The 27,301-nt window shown below is 43.0% G+C and overlaps 1 protein-coding gene across 1 annotated transcript in view; it reads left to right on the top strand.

Moving 5' to 3' along the window:
- The first annotated feature begins 2,009 nt into the window (after positions 1-2,009).
- The window catches only part of LOC122920365 (brain-derived neurotrophic factor), a 52,767-nt gene continuing 27,475 nt past the window's right edge, over positions 2,010-27,301 (top strand). The window contains exon 1 of the mRNA XM_044269804.1: positions 2,010-2,140. The gene's annotated coding sequence lies outside the window, so the exon portion shown is untranslated. The remainder of the gene's footprint in view (positions 2,141-27,301) is intronic.

Raw genomic sequence — 27,301 nt, forward strand, 5'->3', positions numbered from 1 at the left:
ATATGAGATAGAAAGATAAATATGAAATAGACAAATAGATAGATAGATATGAGATAGATAGATAAATAGATAGATGTGAGATAGATATAAAACAGATGATAGATAGATAGATAGATAGATAGATAGATAGATAGACGAATGGATTGGTGGAGAGAAGATGGACAGCCATATTTCATTACAATTGTGTAATCCCAGTGCTGCTCAATCACTCCCCTGTCTTGCGAGCAGTCTAATAGCAGATTGCGCTGTCTCCGGCACCTGTGCGCTCATTAACACAGTGAATATGCATTGCCTAATATTAGAGATAGTGCAGGGAGATAGCCCAGAGACTGTCTGGTCTCAGCAGAAGGAAACATGACTAACCTCAGGCTGCAGGGTTACAATATCTAATAACCAAGTGACAGATGAGGTGGTATTTCATGATGAAGGCTCTTAAGTAGAATTCATATTGCTGTCGGCAGAAAGTGACAGGGAACCCTTACTGATAGCAATGTCAAGAGCCTAGACACAGAGCTGGCTACTCTGTCCTCTGCCACCACCGAGAGATGGAAAATAGATGGATAGGGATGGACGGACAGACTGGCAGATAGATAGATAGATAGATAGATAGATAGATATGTGATAGATAGATATGTGATAGATAGATAGATAGATAGATAGATAGATAGATAGATAGATAGATATGTGATAGATAGATATGTGATAGATAGATAGATAGATATGTGATAGATAGATATGTGATAGATAGATAGATAGATAGATAGATAGATAGATAGATAGATAGATAGATGTCTCTACCTGTCACCAACTGAGAGGAAGATGAGACACCATGGACTATTATACCCCCATACTGCCCCTTTAACCCAACATCCAACCCCTTTATTTCCCACATCAAACCCCCCTTCACAATACCTATTATTTATTTTGCTTTGGCAATACTAAATGTTTTACTTGGACCTGCCAATAAAGCTTTATTGAATTGATAGATAGATAGATAGATAGATAGATAGATAGATAGATAGATAGATAGAATAGATATGAGACAGATAGATAGATAGATAGATATTAGATAATTAGATAGATAGATAGATAGATAAATAGATATGAGATAGATAGATAGATAGATAGATAGATAGATAGATAGATAGATAGATATGAGATAATTAGATAGATATGAGATAGATAGATAGATAGATAGATAGAATAGATATGAGACAGATAGATAGATAGATAGATAGATAGATATTAGATAATTAGATAGATAGATAGATAGATAAATAGATATGAGATAGATAGATAGATAGATAGATAGATAGATATGAGATAATTAGATAGATAGATATGAGATAGATATGAGATAATTAGATAGATAGATATGAGATAGATATGAGATAATTAGACAGACAGATAGATAGATAGATAGATAGATATTAGATAATTAGATAGATAGATAGATAGATAGATAGATATGAGATAATTAGATAGATAGACAGACTGTCTCGATTTTGCTGAATTTTTTTAAATATTTGAGTTATGAATCTCCACACAATTTATTATTTTGGTTTCAGTTTAAAAAAAAAAAAAAAAGTACTTTAAGGGTAAGCCGATAAATGCAAAAGTGTTTACAGAAGAAAAGGGTTAATTAAAAGAGAAGAAGACAGAGAGCCATCCCTTCTGCAGGGGGTTTGTGATGCTTGTAAGTCATTGAGCGGTGTGCTTTGTAAGAGGCCGGGGAGGCGTCACGTGACAGCCCACGTCAGAGAGAGTGGAGCAGACTTGTGTGGATTCCCCTCCCACATCCCATTCACAGCTCCAGAGGCTGATCAGCTCCTGTCTAACCCTAGTGAGTTCCAGTAGTATGAGCTGTCTCTCTCTCCAACAAGATCAAATGGAGCCATTTAATGAGGAGATTCCACTGCCTTTACCATGCAGTTTCCACTATCAATAATTTAAATCTCTCTGCCACAGCACAAGAAGATCAAGGCTGCACCTTGCTTTTTTTTTTTTTTTTTTTTTTTTTTTTAAGCCTTTTTCTCCTAGGAAGTTGCAAGAAAACAAATCAAACTATCCAAGAGTTTCAACTGAGATTTCCAAAAATACAAGTGTGTTGATGTGTTCATTGGAAACTAACTGAAAAAAGGTGGGTCATTCTCCTTTTTTTAGCAGGTAGAGATGTAGCAGAGCTGAATCTGCCACCGGATCATGCAGTCGGCTTACCTGCAGTCTTCTGGAAAACCCCATTGTGAGATTATCATGGGTTGCGCCTTATGACAAACTCAGCTCTGCTGCGCCTGTAAATGATCCATTGTGTTCTAATTATGATTATTGGCTCCTGTGCTTTTGTAAATGCATTTCCTGCCATTTACCCTATGACAACCCCCTAGCAAACCGACGATGCTGACGACTACATGATATAATTGTCTCCATAGTCTGAACTGGATGGACGGATGTCTTTTCTCAGCCTTACAAACTATGTTACTATGGTGCCACCTTATTTGTAAATATTTCTATTTTGTTCTCCAATTTTATTCTAAACAAACAAACAAACAATTAAAACATAAATAGTATTATCTTGCACTAATGTAAAGTATACATACATTTATATGAAATGGTCATTTAACCCTTTGGAGCGGCATCCTTTGTGCTTTATGGTAACTAGTAGTGCAGTCCAAAGGATAAGCTATAATTGGCTAGTGCACAGATGACAAACTTAGCCCTAGTGCATCTGGCAAAAGTCCGGCTCTGCTGCATCTGTAGTGGTTTGTAGTGGAACAATTATAAATCAACTTCCACGAGATATCTGTCATGGCGCCAGTTACATAAAGGAGGCTTTAAAAAGAAATAAATAGGGAATATTTATATCCGATTGCATCTCTCAGCTCCCTGGGCTCCAACTAAAAATACAAGAACTCCCCAGGTGATGACATTTGCATTTCAAATAACAGCAAAGTACGGACTAAGATGCCAGAGTCTGGTCTCTGGCTGCAACACCAGAGACTTGTCAGGAGATATTTAGGGGAAACTTTGGCGTATGGAAGATGTATGTTTAACTCCGATCAGGTTGACATTATTCTTTTATGATGTTGTGTGTGTTGCTGGGGAAAGAGGGATGCTCTGTTGCTTTAAGTGCCCGGCAGTTCCCTGGAGTGGATAGGAGTTTGACCAATAGAAGTACAAAGAGGATTCTAAATAATTTCTCACCGACAAAAGCCAAGACATTCTGGTGTAAACGGCTTGCTAAACTACTCAACAAGCAGGGGCTATAGGCAGCAGCACAGAGCAGGATTTCTGATCTTCCTAATAATCATTTCATGAGACATTGGAGCTGCTAGCTGTCACTCAGGCGCTGCAATGAATCTGCTTTCTAATCACCGGCATGAGAGTGGCTGTGAGCAGTCCAAACTTTCATCGAAACACTTTTCTGCGCCTAAAATTAAGGGTCATTAAAAAGCTGACACATACAAAAGGTAGGAGGCTACTGGGGGGTAAGAGGAAGGGGCAACCGGGGAGGAAGAGACTACTGGAAAATAAGAGGAAGGGGCTACCGGGGTGAAGAGACTACTGAAGAGTAAGAGGAAGGGGCTAACAGGGAGGAAAATACTACTGGAGAGTAAGAGGAAGGGGCTACTGGGGAGTAAGAGACTACTGGAAGGGGAAGGGGCTACCGGGGAGTAAGAGAGTACTGCAGAGTAAGAGGAAGGGGCTACCGGGGAGTAAGAGACTACTGAAGAGTAAGAGGATGGGGCTACTGGGGAGTAAGAGACTACTGAAGAGTAAGAGGAAGGGGCTAACGGGGAGTAAGAGACTACTGGAGAGTAAGAGGAAGGGGCTACTGGGGAGTAAGAGACTACTGGAGAGTAAGAGGAAGGCGCTACTGGGGAGTAAGAGGAAGGGGCTACCAGGGAGGAAGTGACTACTTGAGATCAAGAGGAAGGGGCAACCGGGAAGGATGAGACTACTGAAGAGTAAGAGGAAGAGGCTACAGGGAGGATGAGTCTACTAGATAGTAAGAGGAAGGGGCTACCGGGGAGTATGAGAATACTAGAGAGTAAGAGGTAGGGGCTACTGGAGAGCACGAAGAAGAGAAACCAGGGCGGTAAGAGACTACTGGAGAATAAGAGGAAGGGGCTGCTGGGGAGCAAGAAGAAGAAGAGGCAGCCAGGGAGTAAGAGACTACTGAAGAGTAAGGGGCAACCAAGGGGTAAGAGACAACCGGAGAGAAAGAGGAAGGGGCTACTGGAGAGCAAGAAGAGGCGACTGGGAGTAAGAGATTACTGGAGAGTGAGAGGAAGGGGCTACTCGGAAGTAAAGGAAGAGGCTACCAGGTAGTGGAAGGGGCCACTGAGGAGTAAGAAGAATGGGCTACTGGGGAGTGGATGAAATAAGCTACAGGTGAGTGGATTGAAGGGACTACTAAGCAGTGAGAGGAAGGAGCTACTGAGGAGTGAGAGGAAGGGGCTACTGAGGAGTGAGAGGAAGGGGCTACTGAGGAGTGAGAGGAAGGAGCTACTGAGGAGTGAGAGGAAGGGGCTACTGAGGAGTGAGAGGAAGGGGCTACTGAGGAGTGAGAGGAAGGGGCTACTGAGGAGTGAGAGGAAGGGGCTACTGAGGAGTGAGAGGAAGGGGCTCCTGGGGGCTTAGAGGAAGGGACTGCTAGAGAGTAATAAGAAGAGGCTACTGGGCATTAATAGTAATAGGGGGCTACTAAGGAATGGGAGTAAGGGGCTACAAAGGAATAAGAGAGGGCTATCAGGGGATTAGAGGAAAAGTTTACTGAAGAGTAAGTGACTATCGGGGTAAGGGGAAAGGGTTATTATGGAACAAGAGACTATTAAAGAGAGGGCATGGGGGAGAAAGTTGTTCAAATAGGAGGAAGGGGTTTCTTGGGTGTAACAGACTACTCGGGAATACGATAAGGAGGCTACTATGGAGACTACTGGAAGTAGAAGAGAAGAGTTACAGGGGTTTAAGTGGCTCCTGAGCAGCGTAGAAAGTCTACAGAAGGACTTGTGTAATACAGGGATATGAGAATGTCTCATTTTATTTTCAAGCAAGGGGGTATAAATTGTATTTGATGCTAGAGGCAATTTATTGTTTAGAAAATCACTCCAGCATGACATAGTTTACAGGAGGGGACACAATTTCTGGCGTTCTATAGCTAGGAATGTTTTTGCAGTCATTGCTGGCACAGATGTAGCAGAGCTGGATCTTCTATTTAACTCTTAAGATCTGCCTACTGAAAACTGACTAAAGATAACAGAGCAGATCTACCTGCGGTCCTGTATCATGAGTGGTACCACGTGATAAACTCAGCTCTGCCACACTTTCACTGTATAATGTCTTTAGCAAACGCTTTAATATCTTCGGTTGGTTTAGAAAGTTTCCATATCATCTCTAAATTGTATTGATTGTTAGGGAGATGTCGCTCCTCGCTCCTGGCTCAATGCCCTTTCGTTCTGGGCTTTAGTCTGTATGATGATCGTGGTGGTTTATCTGCGGTTCTGAAAGGGTTAAACCCGTCCATCATTTCCATTGCACGTCATATTCAGTATCGGATCTGCACGTACTGTAGGTTTTCCAGTACAGATGGCAGAATGGATTCTTGTGGGTCATGATTCACTGTGATCCGGGCTGACGGAGAAGAAAGGGATCACTGAATTTGCTCGTCTCTAGCTTTGGGTGGACCCAGACGGCAGAGGGCCCCAGTGTTAGAACAGTATAGGGGCCCTTTAGTTTCCAACAGTTTATCATAGAGTACCCTCTCATTTTCTCAGTCCATGACATGCAATATAAAAAACAGTAGGAAAGTGCTTTGTGTCCCTTTATGCCGCTGCACAGGTGGCACATAGGCTATGCATTTGGTGATTCCGAAAGGGGTTACACGGGATTGCCTGCCCCCTATTGCGATGTAATTCCCTGCTCTCTATTCTCAGTCCTAGCACTGGCTGCTTGTCTCTGTGCCTCCCCATGGCCAGACTTGGCTTGGGTTGTAGTTCAGGGACCACCACTAAATTCTTTCTGAATCTTTTTAGGGAAAGTAAATTGAAATAACGAAAACCGTAAAGGAAAAGAAATCTTAATACCTGCAAATGAAAAGAATGTGACTAGAGCTTGCAGTCGTATCTGGAACAAAGCCATACGCTTTGGGTTTTTCTTGTATTTTTCTCCCAGACAGAGACGTATTAGAAGTATGAGGGCGCCCTCTACTGGCCGTCGCGTGTCACTGATTTCAGGATTCCCTATCTGGATGCTATTACCTCACACGAAATTCAATATGGTGACGTTCAACAACATTAAGCCGCCCACTTCATTGTCATTTGCTGTAAATTGATTTTTTTTTCCCCGCCCATGTTGACTTTATGGAAAGATAAGTATTTTTGAATTGCTAGAGGGAAAGCGGATTCTAGGTTCCCTACAAGACCACCCCCTTATTCAGACCAGATTTTAGATTTGACTTATATTAGGCATACTTGCCATCTTCTGTGAGAGGGCCATCCCCTAGAAGACCACTATTGCAAGCAATTTTGGATTGCTTCAAAGAGGGTTCACAGCATTTTTTCTCCCTGCGTTAAATGGACCTCCAGCCCTTCCTCAAACAGGAGATAGGAAAAAGCAGTAATGGATGGCATACAGTGAAACCTCTCCAAAACCCATCTCTTGGAGAAGACTTTCCCCATCAAGAATAGATTTTTATGGCAAATTTTCAATTCCCCTACCTCCAGTATATTTCTGTCTTTTCTTTGAAAGGATTACCCCTCTAGAAGAGAAATACTTGAGGCAAAGTTTCACCTTGCCTCATGGAGGTCTGTCTGACTAGACATTTGGTTCATGGACAGGATAGTCCTAAACACTTGATATCTATGAAATGCAGGAAAGGGCTGAAGTCATTATTAAAGGAATGTCCTTGGCATAAGTAGGCACAGGGCGGTTAATCTAGACAGGGTGCATGTTTTTACAAGGAAATTTCTGTTTCTTTCTTACTGAAGTTTGTCCTAAAGCTCATAACAAACTGCTTAGCTGTTTTTAATATGAAACATCTGAATGTTTGCCGTATGGAGAACTGGGGTCAATCAGAAAACTCTTCGTATATTCAATATTGTCTACTAACCCTGTGAAACATATAGCAGACATCATGTATCATCACCGATGTGTACAGTCTATTCTTAATTTGTTACATTGTTGATATAGAGATGTAGCAGAGCTGAGTTTGTTGTTTATCTATGGTATACATAGAACTGCAGGTACATTTACTGTAGATAGATAGATAGATAGATAGATAGATAGATAGATAGATGACCATGCATAGATGATGATAGATAGATAGATAGATAGATAGATAGATAGATAGATAGATAGATAGATAGATAGATATGAGATAATGGATAGATGATGATAGATAGATAGATAGATAGATAGATAGATAGATAGATAGATAGATATGAGATAATGGATAGATGATGATAGATAGATAGATAGATAGATAGATATGAGATATGATGATAAATAGATAGATAGATAGATAGATAGATAGATATGAGATCATGGATATAGATAGATAGATAGATAGATAGATAGATAGATAGATAGATAGATATGAGATCATGGATAGATAGATAGATAGATAGATAGATAGATAGATAGATAGATATGAGATCATGGATAGATAGATAGATAGATAGATAGATAGATAGATAGATAGATAGATAGGAGATAGATAGGATGATTATTCCCTCTAGATTCTTCTCTCGGCTGGCATGGTAATTGATGCTGGTAGACAGGGATGCTCCCCAGCAAGTGATGCGGTGACGGTTTCTATGACGCAGGAGCTGTGCTGGTGTCCTGTTACTGAGGAGATTGCTTTATTTCGCATTGCCTCCAGTAGATTGTTAGCCTTCCCTTTAGCGGAGTTCAGGCCTGCATTATGCCGGATAGCCGCACACTGTACTGCACTTTGCTGTTTCTTTCCTGCAGGCCACTTTGTAAAATGTGACCTTTAAAGGAATGTAAACCATGCGAGTTACAATCACTGGAATTCAGGATTTAAATTTATTGCTCAGGTGACTTGTTACAGAAAGTGTCTCCTCATTCTGATTAATAACGTGTCCTCTCGATCAGCGTTTCTTCCTTCTGATCATAGCTATTTCTTATATGCCTATACTAAGTCCCTCTAGACTAGAGCTATGATCTGACTAAATATTGCAGAAATTTCCATTCTCCATAGAACCTACCTATAAAGAGTGTAGAGGTAACAGTCACACATTGGCCCTGGTGTCTAAGGGAACCCAATGGCGCTTCTGCCACATAAGAAGGTCATCTTTATAGAAGGTACACTGATTGATCAAAAAAAGGTAACTCATCCAGATAGAAAAGTCAGATTGATGCAAGATTCAGCATGCAGATATGTCAATGATTACAGGTGTGTTCTGATTAAACACTTGGTTTTGCCACAAGAAGACATAAAAGAGTTTCCCCTGCTTACCTATAAAAAAAACTCTTAGGGGCTCCTTTTGGGTAGTGTACCTCATGGTAAAAGATCGTTGGCTGCTAGACATGCATTTAAGACACAGTCGAAGACATTTGGCCAGTTAACAGACTTTCAGAGGGGGTGCATCATTGGACTGAGCAGAGAAGCAGGATGGCTATTTTGGCGAATTGCGCCACCATCTAGGCCATTCTAGCCTAGCTGGTAGGAGGTGTTGAGAGCGGTGGTTATGTGAGATCACGCACACAAGGCGAACAGGCTCCTGATGGCCCAGACAGACCACCAGTAGATAAGATTGTTAAATCCACCGACAAGCACATGCATGAAAGATGGAATATGGTTGGTTACTTTAGGCAACTAAGCTAGTTTTCCTTTACGCCAGTTTTTGATAAATCTCCCCCATTGTTTAGAATGGCCACCATGTAATACTACATTTCACCTGCTGGGAAAAAAAAACTGCTTGATTGCGCAGGGTTTCTAAAGTTGGGCCTGTGGAGATCAGCTGACCAAAGGATAGGCTTCTATGAGGTTATCGTCATGAAACCACCCATTTCAGATATCAAATAGGTACATTTTAAAAAAGATTTTGAGCCCTACAACTGTTCTTAGAGGAGCCTTCCACTTTTCAATGTTTTCATTGACATAGATGAAAAGTTGTTATTAGTAGAGAGGGTGTAACCTTGTGGAAAGCACCGGAATTCCTTCAACACTGGTTGGAGACTTTTAAAGCTCAGGATGTTCTTGCCTTCCATTACTTTGGTTTTCCATTCGGCTTCTTGGCTTCTATGACTTTGATTTTGACTTCTGCTACTTTCCAAGTCAATGGCCAATACTAAAGTGGTCATGGGACATCACCAAAATTAGTTATCTGATTGCATTACGCTATCCAAACTTGCTTCAATGACGTATTTCAAGAGGACAAACTATAGATACTTGATACTTGTAGATGTTTTGTTTTCTTCATGATAATGGTTACTAGCCAAGAATTCTATTTTTTGCCACCCCATTTACAACTGGAATAATTGCAGTTGGACGTTTTCGCCCACAGTGCCTTATAAATAGGAGCCGGCATTACGATTAGTTTGCAGTTTTTAGACTATAGCCACAACATGGATCAATAGTTATGACTTATTTAGTTTTCTAGTAACTGACGTTTAATGCATGCGGAGAAGTCTTGATGTTGTGTTCACTTGGAAAGGTTTGGAGATAGACCCAATATCATTCAGCATCCTTGATTGTACATGTACATGCAGTTATTTGCGTTGGCAATGAGAACTTAGACACAAGTCAACAGAGCATCGGGGGAGGATGGCGGAGGGATGAGTAATTTTGGCTGTTGAAAATAAGAATTTCTTTAGAATGTTAGAATGCGTGAAAGCCAAATATAGCTTGTTTCAATTATGGAAGTGTGTCAAAAAATGTGTGAAATGTACAAAGAAATCCCATACAAATTGGCTTTAATGCACAGGCATAATTGGTTCTGATGCAACAGGCAGACCTCATAACGCTGTAAGTCAGTCTTTCCTTTAACCGGTTGAAGGCCATTTATGATAATGAAGATGTTCTTGGGAAAATAAAAAAGTATCTATATGCATGTGGCTTTTTCTTTAAAATGTTCTAGAAATGGTGTAACTTGTGTCATACAACAAGATTTTGTTTAAAGGGTTTTTTGAGATTCCAAGGGGAGGTCATCAATATCAGATCACCTGGGGTAGAACTCCCCCTGGGACCCCAGTCTATCTGCTTTTGGAGGACAAGGGCCACAACCTCCTTACAGCTTACAGCATCATCCACTGGATAGCGGTTGTGCTTGGCATTCCAGCACAGTCCCATTACCCTTGAAGAGGACTGAGTTATGCCTAGACCATGTGACCAATGAACGTGACATCACGGGCCTAGGAGGAGGCTATGGTGCTCTTCAGAATGCTGATCGGTGGGAGTCTTGTGAGTCACACCCCCGCTGATCTGATATTGATGACCTACCCTGAGGAAATCTAAATCTTAGACAGCTTTTTTAAATTAACTGTCCTATTTTCTGGAGTCATTATTGGCACCCATTGGGGTGTCCTAAGCACTTGTGGGGGCTATAAAATACTCACCTCCATTGCTCCACAGCTTCAATTCTGGCACTTGGCTTCAAAGTGAAGTGAATAGGCAGATGTTGGTGGGTGACATACCCAGCTGACTTCTATATAAGAGTTTTATGACATTCATGGTGACATGCGTTGTTGGCATGACTATCACTAACAACTCCTAGCACATTTTTATTGACTGTCATCCTGGAAAGTCTTGTATTAAAGTGATTGTCCAGGATTAGGAATACATGTCTGCTGTCTTCCAAAAATAGCATCATACATGTCCGCAGGTTGTTTGTGGTATTGCAGCTTAAGCCCAATGACCTTAATGGAGCTGAGATGCAATACAAGAGACAACCCTTTGACTAGTATAATGGCATTTCTACAAGAAGAAGGCTGCCATCTTGTTTTTCCATTCTTGTACAATTCCCCTAACAGGAATCTGTCACCATTAAAGACATTGTGCCTGATTTAACAGTGAATTTCCTGGTAAGAGACTCCTTTGAATATATTCTGCCCACAAGTTTTTAAATAGCTGTCTTACCACAATATACCCCTTTAACATGCAAGTCATCTAAGAACCCTGGAAACCAACCACAGCCAGCCATGTATTTGTCTTGACGGCACCACTGAGATGTTACTTGCTATTACTCTCCTATCTAGCTTATAGAGGGGGTGCCAAGTGGACAACCCCCTCTATGACATCCAAATTTCTTAACAGAGTAATAATTAATTTGTAAGCATAAAAAAATTGAAAACTATGCTATATCTATGCATAAATGAATCGAAGAATGAGTGGTCATTGGTGTGACATCTTGGTTTACTGGCAATAAAAACATCGGATTTCTAGGTCCAACATTCTGTGCTGCACTAATTTCTCAATCTTTGTTACCTTTTTATGATGGAGAGCTCCAAATCTCATCTGCCTAGACAAAAACTTGCCACAATAAAATTCTGACCACCTGAAGCCACCCCTAGGGGGAGCTCGAGAGTCTACTGCATACATTGTTTTAGTATTGAGATCAATGCATTTTTTAGTTAATTTTAAAAATTGTAAGAAAATAATATGTAAGGGCGTTAGCTATTTTTTAAATTCAGCTTTGAGTACAATTATCTTGTACAAGGCATGAACACAAGCGGAGTACAGGGTAAATTACTGAAGGATTCCAATTAGCTGGAACGTCAAGAATAGGAAATGTAACAAAAATTTGGAATTAATAATAAGATCATACGAGCTTACTCTCTGAATGCCTCCCTGTATTGCCTTCAGCAGAGTCTTCGAAGTAAGTGGGTATATCCTCCTGATGGAATTACTAACTTGACTCTTTCATATGATTCTGATGACTACTTATTTTTCTCCACTGTTTTGCAAAATTGCTCTTCAGACAGATTCATCTCGCTGTGTAATTCGGAAACAAGCACTCTTGGCTACTTCAAACTGTGAGCTAGCTCCTGAACAGGGGTTTTGAAAAAGAAATCCTGCAGAGCCCTCAATGAGTAAAATGTGTAACTCCTTCAGCGGCGAAGCTGGTCAGGAGGAACATGCTCTGCGTACTGACAAATTGTACTCTGCAGCTGGGCTGCCGAATGTGCTCTAGTTATGACTTTGGTGTCCATATGAGTTTAAATGTGAATATTACAGTTAATTCCAAGAACACCCCCCCTTCTCCCTAGGGAGATTATTTTAAGAAGGTCTTCACCTTATGCAGTCAATGGTTAGCGGTGATCTTCCTTTCGCAATTAACAAAATAGGTTTAACCTTAATAGGGTTCTGAGTTCCCTGGGTCTATATCCAAAAAGCTTCTTTCAGATAATCTGTGGACAGAAGACACTATGAGCCTGATATATATAAGGCTTATATACATATATATACTTATATACATACCCTTCCTTTGTTCCACCGATTCCGCAATCCTGGCTCACCAGGACCACCTGACTGGCTGAAGGCTTTTTTTCTGACCTTGCGAACGGATGTGCTCTGCTTTCTTCCTGTTTGGCTACGTCTACATACACATTTGGAGGAGTGACAGAAGGGTAATTACAGCTCAAAGTATCTTCTGTCCACAGGTTATCTGAAACAAACTTTGTAGGTACAGCCCCAGAGAACCCCTTCAATACACAAGGAGGAACACCACCAGCCCCCTGCCAAACAGATCTCCACATATCAGCTTCCTGGTCAATTTTGTGGGTGCCATTGGATGAAGATGCATTGAGATTCTGGTCATACATTTTTTTCCTCCATTTTAGTATTTTTTACAGAAAAACTGAGGGCAGGAACACTAAAGGGGTGCACAGGTAGCAATGCCATTTTTTTTTTTTTTTTAGATACTACATAAGAAGAGTTCATTACTACAATGTAAAATCATAAGGGAGGGGTCCTGTTGCAGATTTTCCACTAGTGGTCCAAGTGCATCAAAGCACATCTCTGACTTGGGGTCCGTTCACATTTCCATCAAGTTTTCCATGTTCCTGTTCCATCATATAAACAGAAAAAATTAAAATAATGAAGTTTCAGGTCCATTATATGAAAGATACCAATGAAACCCAATGCATTCCTTTAATTTATAACGGCATGCATTTGAATCTGTCCGACTGTCCTTTGGGGTGCACCACCAATGAGGCCAGGTGAGGCGATTTCCTCAGGCGGCAAAACCTAGAGACAAGTGGTGGCAGTGGCAGGGCTGTGGGAATATCTCTCTATATTCAACTGTACACAATGTATCACAGTATGTCTTAAACAGTAGGGCTAGAGGGGTTGGGCACCGTTTCAATTTCCGCCTCAGGCAGCAGAAAGGTCAGGTGCACCCCTGACTGTCCTTCATATTGATATGAAGAATAGAGCACTATTTTTCCTTGTCACCATGCTGCATACTGCGCTATGTTTTCTAACAAACATGACAGAATCTTCTGACGGAAGTGTGAACAAGGCCTTACAGAGACTTTTTCGTCGCCAATCCAATGGTTTCACATGGATTTTTGAAGCCACCAGTCAGGTTCTGTTCCACCAGGTTTCTAGTGCATTTGGTATGCAGAATAGTCTGGACTCCCATCTATTATCCAGATATGAGAGCCACTACAAAAAGTGAATCCAGCTCTGTAGGACTATATATGTATTACCTGGTCACCTATTCATGTTGGTTGTCAGCTGATTGTGGGGGGATTTCAGAACTTGGATCATTATGAAAGGGGGTTGTCCAGTTGAGATAACCCAGTTGACTTCAGTAGCACAGCAGGTGATGAGCAGTGTTATACTGAATCAGCAGATATCCTGAACAGGTTCACATTTTTCAGAACCATTTGGCCATTAGGGGCAGTGTTCATTTTTATGCTCTTATAAAAAAAAAAAAAAATAACAATAATAATATCAGAAGTGAAATACATTTGGGCTTTGCTGTCTCTTGAAATAAATGTTTCCATTTACTAGAAATTACCACTTCTTCAACCCTTCACAACAAATGTCTCCTGGGTCTTACCTAATCGTGTTTTGTGCAGAGACGAGAAATCCCTCATGAGTCCTCCTTTCAGAGACACATGTGGTTAGTGTACTTAGTGACTGCTGTCAGGGAAAATCCTGGTGACGTTTATAACACCAGGTCACTGGAAGCGGGGATTTCACATCCATTACCATTTGCAAATCTGTGTGGAGTGCTTCTGTTTTTAACGGAGAATAAAGGGGGAAAAACTGTACAATGGCAGACTTTACACAGTGGAGGCGGCCATGCTACCCTGATCATCCTGAACCCTTTCAAATAATGATGATGAATATGTAAAAAATAATGATAAATCATGCCACTAATCTCCATTATTCTCTTAAGAGAGGTATGCTACACCAGCATAAAGACCTAAAATTCCATAAACATAACTACAGAGTATCCTCTAGAAAAATGCATGCCAGAGAGTATCTCCTTAAACAGTATTAACCAGAGAGCATCTCCTTAAACAGTACTAACCAGAGAGTATCTCCTTAAACAGTACTAACCAGAGAGTATCTCCTTAAACAGTACCAGCCAGAGAGTATCTCTATAAACAGTGTCAGCCAGAGAGTATCTCTATAAACAGTACCAATCAAAGAGTGCCTCCATAAACATACCAACCAGAAAGTGCATCCATAAACAGTACCAACCAGGGAGTGCCTCTATAAACAGTACCAACCAGAGAGTGCCTCTATAAACAGTACCAACCAGAGAGTGCAGCCATAAATAGTACCAACCAGAAAGTACCTCCATAAACAGTATCAACCAGAGAGTACCTCCATAAACAGGACTAGAGAGAACCTTTATAAACAGTATCATCTAGACAGAGCCTCTGTAAACAGTACCAACTAGAGAGTATCTCCATAAACAGTACCAACCAGTGAGTAACCTGAAAGTACCTCCATAAACAGTACTTACCAGAGAGTACCTTCATAAACAGTAACAACCAGAGAGTGCCTCCATAAACAGTACCAGCTATAGAGAGACTCCATAAACAGTACCTCCATAAACAGTACCAACCAGAGAGTGCCTCCATAAACAGTAACAAACAGAGAGTATCTCCATAAACAATACCAATGAGAATTAAGGGACTGAGACTGTGCAAAACACTACTCTAAAGATGAGCGAACCAATTCTACTGATTCGGAATTTGTCTCTAATTTATCAAAAAAGAGAGAGAGACATGTTTTTTAATGTAAATGTACATGTTTTTCATTCACAGGTCTCTGTATCTCTTGATTTCCCTAAAATGAATTGCATAAAATTCAGGTTTATTAGAATCTGACTTATTTGGAAAATTCAGGAAAAAATCCAAATTGATAGAATCGATTTGCTGAACTCATTATATATTTATACATACCTCCCTGTGCTTCACAGATCAATTTTACCCTATGTTTTTTTATCCACAAAAGTTTTGGTGGTAGCCTCGAACTATTTTTTATCTATTCTGCTCGTGTCCCCACATAATGCTTCTCTGCAAGCCAGTCTCCTTTCCAAAAGGAAAACAGTGTCTCATTCCAGAAACCCAACTCTTCCTGGGTCACTGCCCTTTAACAGAAAAGCAAAGAAAATTAGCTTGGCTGCCTGAGAGGCCTTAGTTGGGGTACTGTTTCTCCTTAAGGATTAGCGCCAAGTACGCATTAGGAATATTGTAAGCCAGTAAACGCTATTTTGGGTTTCTGAAAAAAATATATGAAAATTAGCACATCTCACATCTGCAGATAGGCTTAGCTAATTTGAAAGCTAATTTGGATATCTTTCCCAGAAACCCAGAGGGGCTACAATACTTTGCACGCATACTATGCATACTATGCGCTCTCCATAATAAAAAAGAATACCCTACAAACAATGCATATATATTGTCCAAAAAACACATATTAGCATACTAGTAGTGTTGATCGAGCAACAAAGTGCTCAGGTTGAACATCTCGGGATACTCAGGTGCTCTACTGAGCACAATGGAAGTCAATGGGAGAACCCGAGCATTAAACCAGGCACCCCCTGCTCTCAAGAGGGGAGGGTGTCTGGTTCATAGGAAAAGGTCAGAAATTAGAAACACCACCGAAATGATTTGGGAACAGCATGGGGAGGATGTCTGGATGCATCTTGGACTCCCAGGTCGCTGCTGGGAACGATGTTGTCCGAGTAGTACGCCACTTTTAAAAACTGACAATATTACGCACAAAACTGGAGATAAAATCGATTTTAGAGGAAGAAAATTATTAGGAAACATTCTTTCCTGTACATTTACTTGTATATAAATTGCAAGTGCTGCCAAAAATGACAAAGAAGAGGCACTACGATACAACTGTATATCACATAAAGGAGGGCCTCATTAACATTGTGGTACAATTGTTCAGGTAGTGGGACTCTTACACTCATAAAGCCTATGCACTAAGTGAAAAGGCTTCCAAAAATTACAAAGAGACGGCGCTCCAATACACCCTTTATTACACATAAAGGAGGGCATCATACACTCTTGAAAAATTATGATTGATGGCCTGCTGGTGACCCACAAAAACATTAGGAGCAAGGGCCTGCTGGTGACCATCTAAAACAATACGGATGAGGGCCTGCTGCTGAGCTGACCATCTAAAACATTAGGGGTGAGGGTCTGCTGCAGAGCTGACTCTCTAAAACATTAGGGGCGAAAGCCTGCTGCTGATCTGAGCATCGAAAAAATTATGGGTGAGTGCCTGCTGCTTAGCTAACCATTAAAAAAAATTATGGGAGAGGGCCTGCTGGTGAAGTGACCCTGTAAAACATTATGGTTGAGGGCCTGCTGGTGAGCTGACCCTCAAAAACATTATATGCGAGGGCCTGCTGGTGAGCTGACTCTCTAAAAGATTGTAGGTGAGGGCCTGCTGGTGAGCTGAACCTGTAAAAATGATGGTTGAGGGCCTGCTGGTGAGCTGACCCTCAAAAATATTATATGCGAGGGCCTGCATGTGATCTGACCCTCTAAAAGATTGTAGGTGAGGGCCTGCTGGTGAGCTGACCCTCTAAAACATTATATGCGAGAGCCTGCTGGTGATCTGACTCTCTAAAATATTGTAGGTGAGGGCCTGCTGGTGAGCTGAACCTGTAAAAATGATGGTTGAGGGCCTGCTGGTGAGCTGACCCTCAAAAATATTATATGCGAGGGCCTGCATGTGATCTGACCCTCTAAAAGATTGTAGGTGAGGGCCTGCTGGTGAGCTGACCCTCTAAAACATTACATGCGAGGGCCTGCAGGTGAGCTGACCCTCTAAAAGATTGTAGGTGAGGGCCTGCTGGTGAGATGACCCTCTAAAACATTGTATGTGAGGGTCTGCAGGTGAGCTGACCCTCTAAAAGATTGTAGGTGAGAGCCTGCTGGTGAGCTGACCTTCTAAAACATTTTATGCTAGGGCCTGCAGATGAGCTGACCCTCTAAAAGATTGTAGGTGAGGGCCTGCTGGTGAGCTGAACCTCTAAAACATTATATGCGAGGGCCTGCAGGTGAGCTGACCCTCTACAACATTAGGAGTGAGGGCAGACTAATAAGCATGTTGATATGATGGAAGAGGAGGAGGAGGATGAGGAGGACAAGAAAAGGAAGATTGAACCATATACCCTTTTTTGTGCTGGAAGGGGTGCATGGGAATACAGTGTATTCAGTACATTATAAAAAACACATTTAAAGTGCCTTTATGTTGAGCCGCTTTCCTCTGGTGGAGTAGAGAAGTCACAGGCAATCCAGGCCTTGTTAATTTTTATAAGAGTCAACCTGTCAGCATTTTCAGTTAACAGGCGGACACGCTTATCAGTTATTATGCCCCCAGCAGCACTAAATACACGCTCTGACAAAACGCTGGCGGCAGGGCAGGCCAGCATCTCCAAGGCGTAGAACGCTAGTTCGTGCCACGTGTCCAGCTTAGACACCCAGTAGTTGTAAGGCACAGAGGAATCATCGAGGATGCTGACATGGTCTTCTACATACTCCTTCACCATCTTCCCAAATTTTTCCCTACTTGTTATACTAGGCAGCACATCAGGTTAAGGGTGCTGGCGGGGTGTCTTGAAACTGTCCCAGGCATTAGAGAGTGTTGGCCTGCCTTTGTTGGAACTGCTGTGTGTTCCCCCTCGTCTCCCTTCCTCGGTTGCCCAAGGAACTACGTACTCTGCCGCCAGCATTGTCAGCTGGAAATTTTTGGAGCAATTTTTCCACAAGGACTTTCTGGTATTGCACCATTTTGCTCGTCCTCTCCACCACAGGAATGAGAGATGAGAAGTTCTTTTTGTAGCGGGGGTCGAGAAGAGTGAACAACCAGTAATCGGTGTTGTCCAAAATGCGTAAAATGCGTGGGACACGGGAAAGGCAGCCTAACATAAATTCAGACATGTTTGCCAGAGTCCCAACAGCCAAGACTTTGCTGTCATCATCAGGGGGATGACTCTCAATCTCCTCATTCTCTTCCTCCTCTTCTGCCCATCCACGCTGAACAGATGGAATTAAACTTCCATGGGTACTAACCTCTGTAGCGGAGGCAACCGTCTCCTGCTCCTCCTCCTCACCAATTTGCGCTGAGAAGACGAACTGAGGGTGGTCTGGCTATCACCCTGCATAATGTCTTCCCCCATTTCCACCTCTTCCTCATGCAAAGCGACAGCCTTAATTGTGAGCAGCGGGCGTTTGAGTAGACACAGAAGTGGGATGGTGACGCTGATAATAGCATTATCGCCGCTCACCATCTTTGTTGAGTCCTCAAAGTTTCTTAAAACCTCACAGAGGTCAGAAATCCATGCCCACTCCTCGCTTGTGAAGAAAGAAAGCTAACTGGAAAGGCGACGACCATGTAGCAGCTAGTATTCCACTACTGCTTTCTGCTGCTCCCCAAAGCCTGGCCAACATGTGGAACGTGGAGTTCCAGCGCGTGCTCACGTCGCACAACAGTTGGTGAGCTGGAAATTATAAGCGCTGCTGTAGCATTGACAGACCGGCGGAAGCTGTCGATGACTTGCGGAAATGGGCACACACGAGGTGCACTTTCACCTGTAGCTCAGGCACATTGAGGTAGGTTTTGAGAAACCGCTGAACCACTAAGTTGAAGTTGAAGACGTGGGCTAGGCATGGGATGTGTTTGAGCTTGCCAAGCTCCAAAGCCACCACCAACTTACGGCTATTATCAGACACAACCATGCCTAGGTTGAGTGGCGAGAGCCACAGCTTAGTCTCGACTCTTATCCCCTGCCACAGCTCTGCGGCAGTGTGCTGTTTGTCACCTAAGCAGATCAGCTTAAGCACGGCCTGTTGACGCTTCCCCACTGCAGTGCTCCACTGCTTCCAGCTACCGACTGATGGCTGACTGGTGCTGCAAGAGGATAATTCTGAGGTGAAAGTAGAGGAGAAGGTGGAGGAGGAGAAGTGGGGGTTGGAGCCACTAACGTAGGTTGTGGCGGAAACCCTGATGGAATTAGGGCCAGCAATCCTTGGCATCTTTAGCTCCTGTGCCATCCCAGGGTATGACTAGCTCCCGGCCTCCACAACTTTTACCCAGTGTGCCTTCAGGAAGATGTAGCGTCTCTGGCCTAAAGCACTTGTCCATGTGTCAGTGGTCCTTCCCAGTAACTGTGTTGGTCAGGGCACGGGTTATGTTACAGGACACATGCTGGTGTAAGGCGGGCACTGCACACCGTGAAAAATAGTGGCGGCTGGGGACTGAGTAAAGAGGGACGGCCGCCGACATCAGGCTGCAGAAGGCCTTAGTGTTCACAAGCCTAAATGGCAACATTTCCAGGGCCAGTAATTTGGAAAGTTGCGCATTTAGTGCTATGGCCTGTGGGTGGTTGACTGGGTACTGGCACTAGCGTTCGAATGCTTGGGGTAAGGACATTTGTACGCTGCGCTGGGACACGGAAGTAGGTGTGGTCGCAGATGGTGCTTGCGAAGGTCCAGGTGCAGGGCGGGAGGCATCCGGGCCTGCGCCTTCAACAGAGGATTGGCCAGCATGTAACACAGGGGAAGAGGAGGCAGTGGTGTGACCAGCAGACACAGATTGTGGACCCAGGCGTTCGGCCCACCTATTACGGTGCTTTGATGCCATGTGGCGGATCATGCTGGTGGTGGTGAGGTTGCTAGTGTTTACGCCCCTGCTCATTTTTGTATGGCACAGGTTGAAAATTACAATTCTTTTGTCGTCTGCACTTTCCTAAAAAAACACCCACCCCTTGGCAAGGGAGATTTCCGCAAGGGTATGCTCTAGGGAACAGTTGCGGGCCTGTTTGGTATGGCCCGCCTTCTCCCTTTTGCCACCCCACTGCCTCTTCCAGCCTGTTGCGGTGCTGCGGATCCCTCCCCCTCTGTACTTCTGTCCTCGTTCGGCTTGCCACCTTCCCAGGTTGGGTCAGTGACTTCATCGTCCTCCACATCCTCTTCCACTTCCTCACTCTGCTCATCCTCCTAACTTGTTGACCTAACAACAACCTCAGTAATTGGCAACTGTGTCTCATCATCATCATCATCCACCTCACCATTCCCCACCGTCATCTTCTTGTGACTGTAAATGCTCAAGAGTTTGGGAATCAGGGCACATGATCTCATGTCCCTCTTCAAGTGGGCTTGTCGAGATGCCCAAATGAAGGAATGGCGCTGAAAAGAGCTCCTCAGAATATCCGAGTGTGGGATCACTTGTTTGGCAAGACTCTCCATGGTGGGAGGAAGGAGAATCAGGGTGGGGATTGTGTTGATCAGACTCTTGCCTACTGAGACTGGTCTTGGTGGAAGACAGGGTGGTGTTTAACCGACTGGAAGCATTATCTGCTGCAATCCAACCGACCACCTGGGCGCACTGGTCTGACTTCAAGAACATTGTCCTGCGCCGCCTAGCAAACTGGGACATGAAGCTAGGTATCGTGGATGATTATTTTTCTTGTGCTCTGGCAGCAGGCACAGTTTCAATGCGCCCAGGGCCACAGCCTATGCGTGCACCATCAGCATCACGGCCACTTCCCAGTCCCTTACTGCTCGCCTTCTTCATATTAAATGTTATATATGCTTGAAAGTATGTCACACGTACAGAAGATTAGGATTTGTAAGTGTATGCACAAAAAAATAAAAAAAAGGTATTTTGGAGGGGGAAACGTCACACAGGAGCTATACCGCAGATAATGTCGCTGATGTCACACACAACAATGGTCCTTAAAAAGACTTTTGGATATGGAAAGTTTTTGCAATTTAGAGCAGGTTGCGCTAAAAATATATATTGCTGCTGCCACACACAACAATAGTCCTTAAAAGGACTTTTGGGTCTCTGATAAGTTTTTCAACTTAAAAAGTATATATTTCACTCCCTACACTAGCTTTCCCTTCTTCAGCACAGCTCTCCCTGACTAACACTGAGCCGAACACGTGTCATCGGGTGCTATATAGCACCCTATAACACGTTCCAGCCAGCCAATCACTGAAATGCCAGTAACCAACATAACTACGGTATTACATTGAGTGGCAGTACTTACCTACACGTTTATTGTCTGCGTAGCAGCCAAAAAAACGTGCAGGGAGGAGACTTGAGCACTGCGCTCGAGCACATGCAGTATTTAGCCCAATACCGCCTAACATCGCGATGCTCGAGCCAAATTGGTGTTCGGCCAAGCATGCTCAATCAACACTACATACTAGTCTCCCTTTCCTCAAAAAATATCAGAACAAAAAGTGTTATATACCAATTGTCAGGGCATTTAGAGGATATTGGAACTCTTTTAGTGAACTCACCATCACCACCTCCTCAGGCAGAGAGCTCCATAGTCTCACTGCTCTTACCGTAAAGAATCATTTTTTATGTTTGTGTACAAACCTTCTTTACTCTAGACGCAGAGGATGTCCCCTCGTCACAGTCCTGGGGATAAATAGATGATGGGATAGATCTCAGTACTGACCCCTGATATATTTATACATAGTAATTAGATCTCCCCTCAGTCGTCTATTTTTTAAAGTGAATAACCCTAATGTTGCTAATCTTTCAGGGTACTGTAGTTGCCCCATTCCAGTTATTACTTTAGTTGCCCTCCTCTGAACCCTCTCCAGCTCTGCTATGTCTGCCTTGTTCACAGGAGCCCAGAACTGTACACAGTACTCCATGTGTGGTCTGACTAGCGATTTGTAAAGTGGTAGGGCTATGTTCTCATCACGGGCATCTATGCCCCTTTTGATGCAACTCATTATCTTATTGGCCTTGGCAGCAGCAGCCTGACACTGCTTTCTACAGCTTAGTTTGCTGTTTATTAAAATTCCTAAATCCTTTTCCATGTCAGTGTTACCCAGTGTTTTACCATTTAGTATGTACAGGTGACTTGCATTATTCCTTCCCATGTGCATACTTTACATTTGTCAGTGTTAAACCTCATCTGCCACTTCTCTGCCCAAGCCTCTAATCTATCCACATCCCTTTGTAGCAGTATACTGTCCTCTTCTGTGTTAATTACTTTACACAGTTTACTGTCATCTGCAAAAATTTATATTTTACTATGCAAGCCTTCTACAAGATCATTAATAAATATATTGAAGAGAATAGGGCCCAATACTGACCCCTGAGGTACCCCACTAGTGACAGTGACCCAATCTGAGTGTGTACCATTAATAACCACCCTCTGTTTTCTATCACTGAGCCAGTTACTTACCCACATACAGACATTTTCTCCCAGTCCGAGCATTCTCATTTTATATACTAACCTTTTATGTGGTACAGTGTCAAATGCTTTGGAGAAGTCCAGATATACGACATCCATTGATTCGCCGCTGTCAAGTCTAGAACTTACCTCCTCATAGAAACTGATTAAATTAGTTTGACATGACCGGTCCCTCATGAAGCCATGCTGATATGATGTTATTTGCTTGTTTTCATTGAGGTAATCCAAAATAGCATCTCTCATAAAACCTTCAAACAGTTTACCCACAACAGTTTGAAGTTGCAGAACCTGCACACCACCTGGACAGGAGTGGCATTGTGCAGTGAAAAACTTAGATTTAAACACACCTTTATTCCAGCAATTCATGGGGCGTGGGATGCTCACTGATCATTTAGTAGTGACGGCATATGCTAGGAAGTGAAAAATCCCATTAAAAGGGTTTTCCGAGATTTCACTCCTATGAGTGCCGCAGCCTTCTTCCAGCTTACCAAGCACAGCGCTGTACATTGTATAGTGGCTGTACTTGATATCACGCTCAGCCCCATTCACTTCAATGGCGCTGAACTGCGCTTAGGGCATGGGACCGATGAAAGTGTCCTTACTGCCTGGGTGAGGCTGTGAGAAGGCTGCGGTGATACTGCGAGAGCCGGCGCCTTCTCGATCAGCTGATCAGTAGGGGTCCGACCCCCCCCACCATTCAGATACTGATGACCTATCCAGAAGACAAGTCATCAGAAGTAAAATCTTGAGAAACGCCTTTCAATATATCTATTAAAATGCCTCTACCTGGCACAAAGCGGTGTAACAGGATTTAGGGGTCAAAACTAGGGTCTGCCCCAGACCTTCCCAATAAAGGAATGCTTGGGAATTACAGCTCATCATAATTAAAATCTCGACTTCAAAGAAACGTCCATTTCCATGTCATCTAAATGCCTGAATTACTGTCACCTTTACACTGGAAATTTTCATACTGCCGTGTTAATGATATTCTTATGGTTCGTTCATGTAGGTATCAAGCGAGGAGTACTCCTGGCAACTGACAATTAGCGGCCTACTCTCCAGCCCGCACAGATACTAGCAACATCTTGTATGGCGCATTTTGTTACTGAGACAGCGATCACGCTGAGACGCTGTCAGCATTGTTAATTGCACTTTCCTATAAATTAACGTGTTCTGCCATGCTTCATTCACACATGTGACAGCATTAATTGCAATTATCCACTTGATTCTGCCGAGCATCTCCTGTTAGCTTTACATTATACTGCCCAACCCTTTGTCTATCCAAGAACTTGTCCCGAATAGACAGAAGAAGCATAATAAACCTGTGCAAAGGAATTATTCAAATGCTAGATTTTTTTTTTTCTAAACCAGGGGGTTTTGTTACACATAATGAATGTTTGGCGCTTCCATGGCAACAGCAATCTCATCTGTGTGTCAAATTAAAGTGTAATCTAGGCATCTCTAATTGATACAGCTGTCATGAGATAAGCCGTGTAGTAGCGCCAGAAGAACGGATGGAGACCACACTAATACATTTCATGCTCTAGCGGCAGCTGAGATAATCTAGAAGTTGGGATACTCGTGGAAGGATAATTTTCACCTTATTAGAAAAAGAATTCTAGGCAAGATAAATATTTCTGGAATTTTTTTTGACATTGGCCATATTGATTGCCTATATTTTACGATGTCTTGTACTAGTATGGGTTTTGATTTGTGTTTGGGTTTGATACTGTATGTCTTTCTTTTAGGGTACATGCACACGACCACACCATGTTTTGCGGTCCAAAAATTGAGGATTGACAAAACACGGATGCTGTGTGTGCGTTCTGCAATTTGCCAAACGGAACAGCCCTCACATTATAGATATGCTTATTCTTGTTCTATTTTCTTTCTGGGGCACTCTGTGTGCTGTCCACATCTTTTGCAGCCCCATTGAACTGAATAGGTCCGCATCCAAGCCCCAAGAAATGGGGCTCGGATGTGGACCAAAACAACGGTCATGTGCATGAGGCCTTAAGCAGAGGTTTAAATCTTGGCCACATGTTATGTTTGGTTTGACACAGCTTGTAGACCCTTTATGATGAGTTATTGAAGGATTCTGAAGTAATTGATATTCCACCTTGCAAATATGTGATCCTCAGGGGCGGTCCTGAGAATGGGATGTAATAAGATGTAATGATCACAGTTGTTTGTGAGACATTCAAGTCTGAATTTAACCAATGTGGGATGGAAACATGATTTACCATGAATATCTTACTTTTTCATAGACTTTATATGTGACATAGACTAAGGATGTCCTAGCTAGGAACTGTGAGCAAGTTGCCACTTTTAGTTCCTTATGTCGTGAAGGAAACCCTCTTTGTTGACAGTGGTATCTCTGAGGCATAGGTTCTGTGACTAGGCAGATTCCTCATATAGAACAGAATGTTTGCTGGTGACTAAGAGTCCACCAAGATTGGGATTATGTATTACATTCTTCAGAAGTGGATATTAAAGGTATTAAAGGGATTTTCCGAGACTTTTCAACTCATGACCTATTCTGTACCCTGTTTCCCCGAAAATAAGACAGTGTCTTATATAAATTTTTGCTCCCAAAGATGCGCTAGGTCTTATTTTCAGGGATGTCTTATTTTTCCATGACACAGGGGGATCAGAGGGGGGAATCAAAATGACACAGAAGAATCTGAGGGGGGATTACCATTTTAGTACCCCTTTCTTATCCTCCTGTGTCATTTTGATTCCACCCTCTGATCCCCCCGTGTCATTTTAAGTGACCCCCCTCCCCTGTGCCAGCGGACAGTGGATTATTTAGTCTCTCCCCCCTCCCCCCTTCACCAGAAATCTCCCAACGACTTTATCAGACATTTCCCCCCCCCACCTCAGTCACCCCTGTGTGTCCGTGCCGGCCAGATTCCACACAATGTGCCAGACTCCTGCCCTGCGCAACTCACATACTGTCTAAATGTGAGTCAGCAAGACTCCGTCAGGGCAGAGCGAGCAGCAGACGGCAGCTTGTCCTGGCGCCGGCGCGGGCTCTCTGATTTAAAGAGACTTCGCACCGCCTCAACATCAGTGAGCTGGGGGCGGCGCCCGCCGCTACGATCCAGAGGAGTCAGATGCCTTACAGTAACTTCTGGGGCCTTATATTCTGGGGGGCCTTATTATCGGGGAGGTCTTATTTTCGGGGGGGGTGCCTTATATTACAGCAAGAGGCAAAACTGGAAGTAGGTCTTATTTTCGGGGGATGTCTTATTTTCGGGGAAACACGGTAGATAGGTCATCAGTATCTAATCGGTGCAAGTCCGACACACAGTACCCCGGCCGATCAGCTCAGATGTCACTGGCCTAAGGAAAGCAAAAAGAAGGTTGCGGTACTCACAGCAGTGCGTGGCCTTCTCCAACCGCTGATCACAAGGGGTAGGGGTGTCAGATACTCATGACCTATCCAGAGAAGTCTTGAAAAATCTCTTTAAAGTATTAAAATCAAGTCTCTATGATCCTCACCATTGTTGAGAATGTAGGGTCCTAATTTCTTCTGTGTCATTGGGTCATTCATAATAATTGGGATCAAATGCTCTGGAGCAGTGTTCCTCAACTCCAGTTCTCAGGGTCCACCTGCCGGTCATGTTTTCAGGATTTCCTTAGTATTGAGCAGGTGATATAATTAGTGTCAATGCATTAGGACTTACCACAGGTATTAATTCTCTGGGATATTCAAATCATGACCAGCAGATGGGCCCTAAGGACTGGAGTTGAGGAACATTGCTCTAGAGTCAAGAACAGGAATCTGGAGACCCTAGTTCTCAGCAGCAGGGGTGGTCACAGACATCAGACTACCACCTAACTTACTTTTAGGATCCATCTGATTTACAGGCTATAAAAGTCATAGAATAACCCCTTTATAAAGGATCCTTAGGCTACCATGCAGGAAGTCTCTTTTTGGTGTTGTTTGAATCACTACATCATGCACTGCCCCATCAGACCCTGCTCTAGGCATAATATGCTATATCAATTTTCTGTAAGGGAAACAGATTTAAGTATAAAATAAATAGTAAAAAACAGAGGTTAACGCTATATGTAAAACTAACCAGGCACAGCACAATGCATGAATGTATTAGGAACTTGCAAAACAGAGGGAGGAAGCGGTTATGTAGTATTTACTAGTCAAAGTCAGACATTTCAAACCTTGCGAATTTATGGAAAAACATTGAGGCTTACACATGTGATGCATATAACAATATGTGTGACCCTGAACGGATTAGACCAGTAAATAGTCTGCCCCTCTAAAACCTTAATTTGGGACTATCATCTGCATGGGCTACATGTGAAACCTAAGTGCCCACTCAGCAGCCAAACACTATCTGATTACCTTAAGGGGTTTGTCTGGGTTTTTTAAATTCCCTTCTATCCCTTCCCCCCTTCCCCCCCCCCCACCAAACACACACCTACACACCCACAAGCAGCAGGACCTGTGAAGAGAGCTATGCTTACCTGATCCCCACCGTTTGAGTTTTATGGCTCCTGGGCGGTCTTCACTGCACTTCGCTGCCCACCTGTAAACTTCCTGCATGGACATGGTCACACACGCGTTGCAGACAATGACTGGCCTCAGCAGTGACATGTAC

Source organism: Bufo gargarizans, chromosome 10, assembly GCF_014858855.1.
Source record: "Bufo gargarizans isolate SCDJY-AF-19 chromosome 10, ASM1485885v1, whole genome shotgun sequence".
Taxonomy (NCBI): domain Eukaryota; kingdom Metazoa; phylum Chordata; class Amphibia; order Anura; family Bufonidae; genus Bufo; species Bufo gargarizans.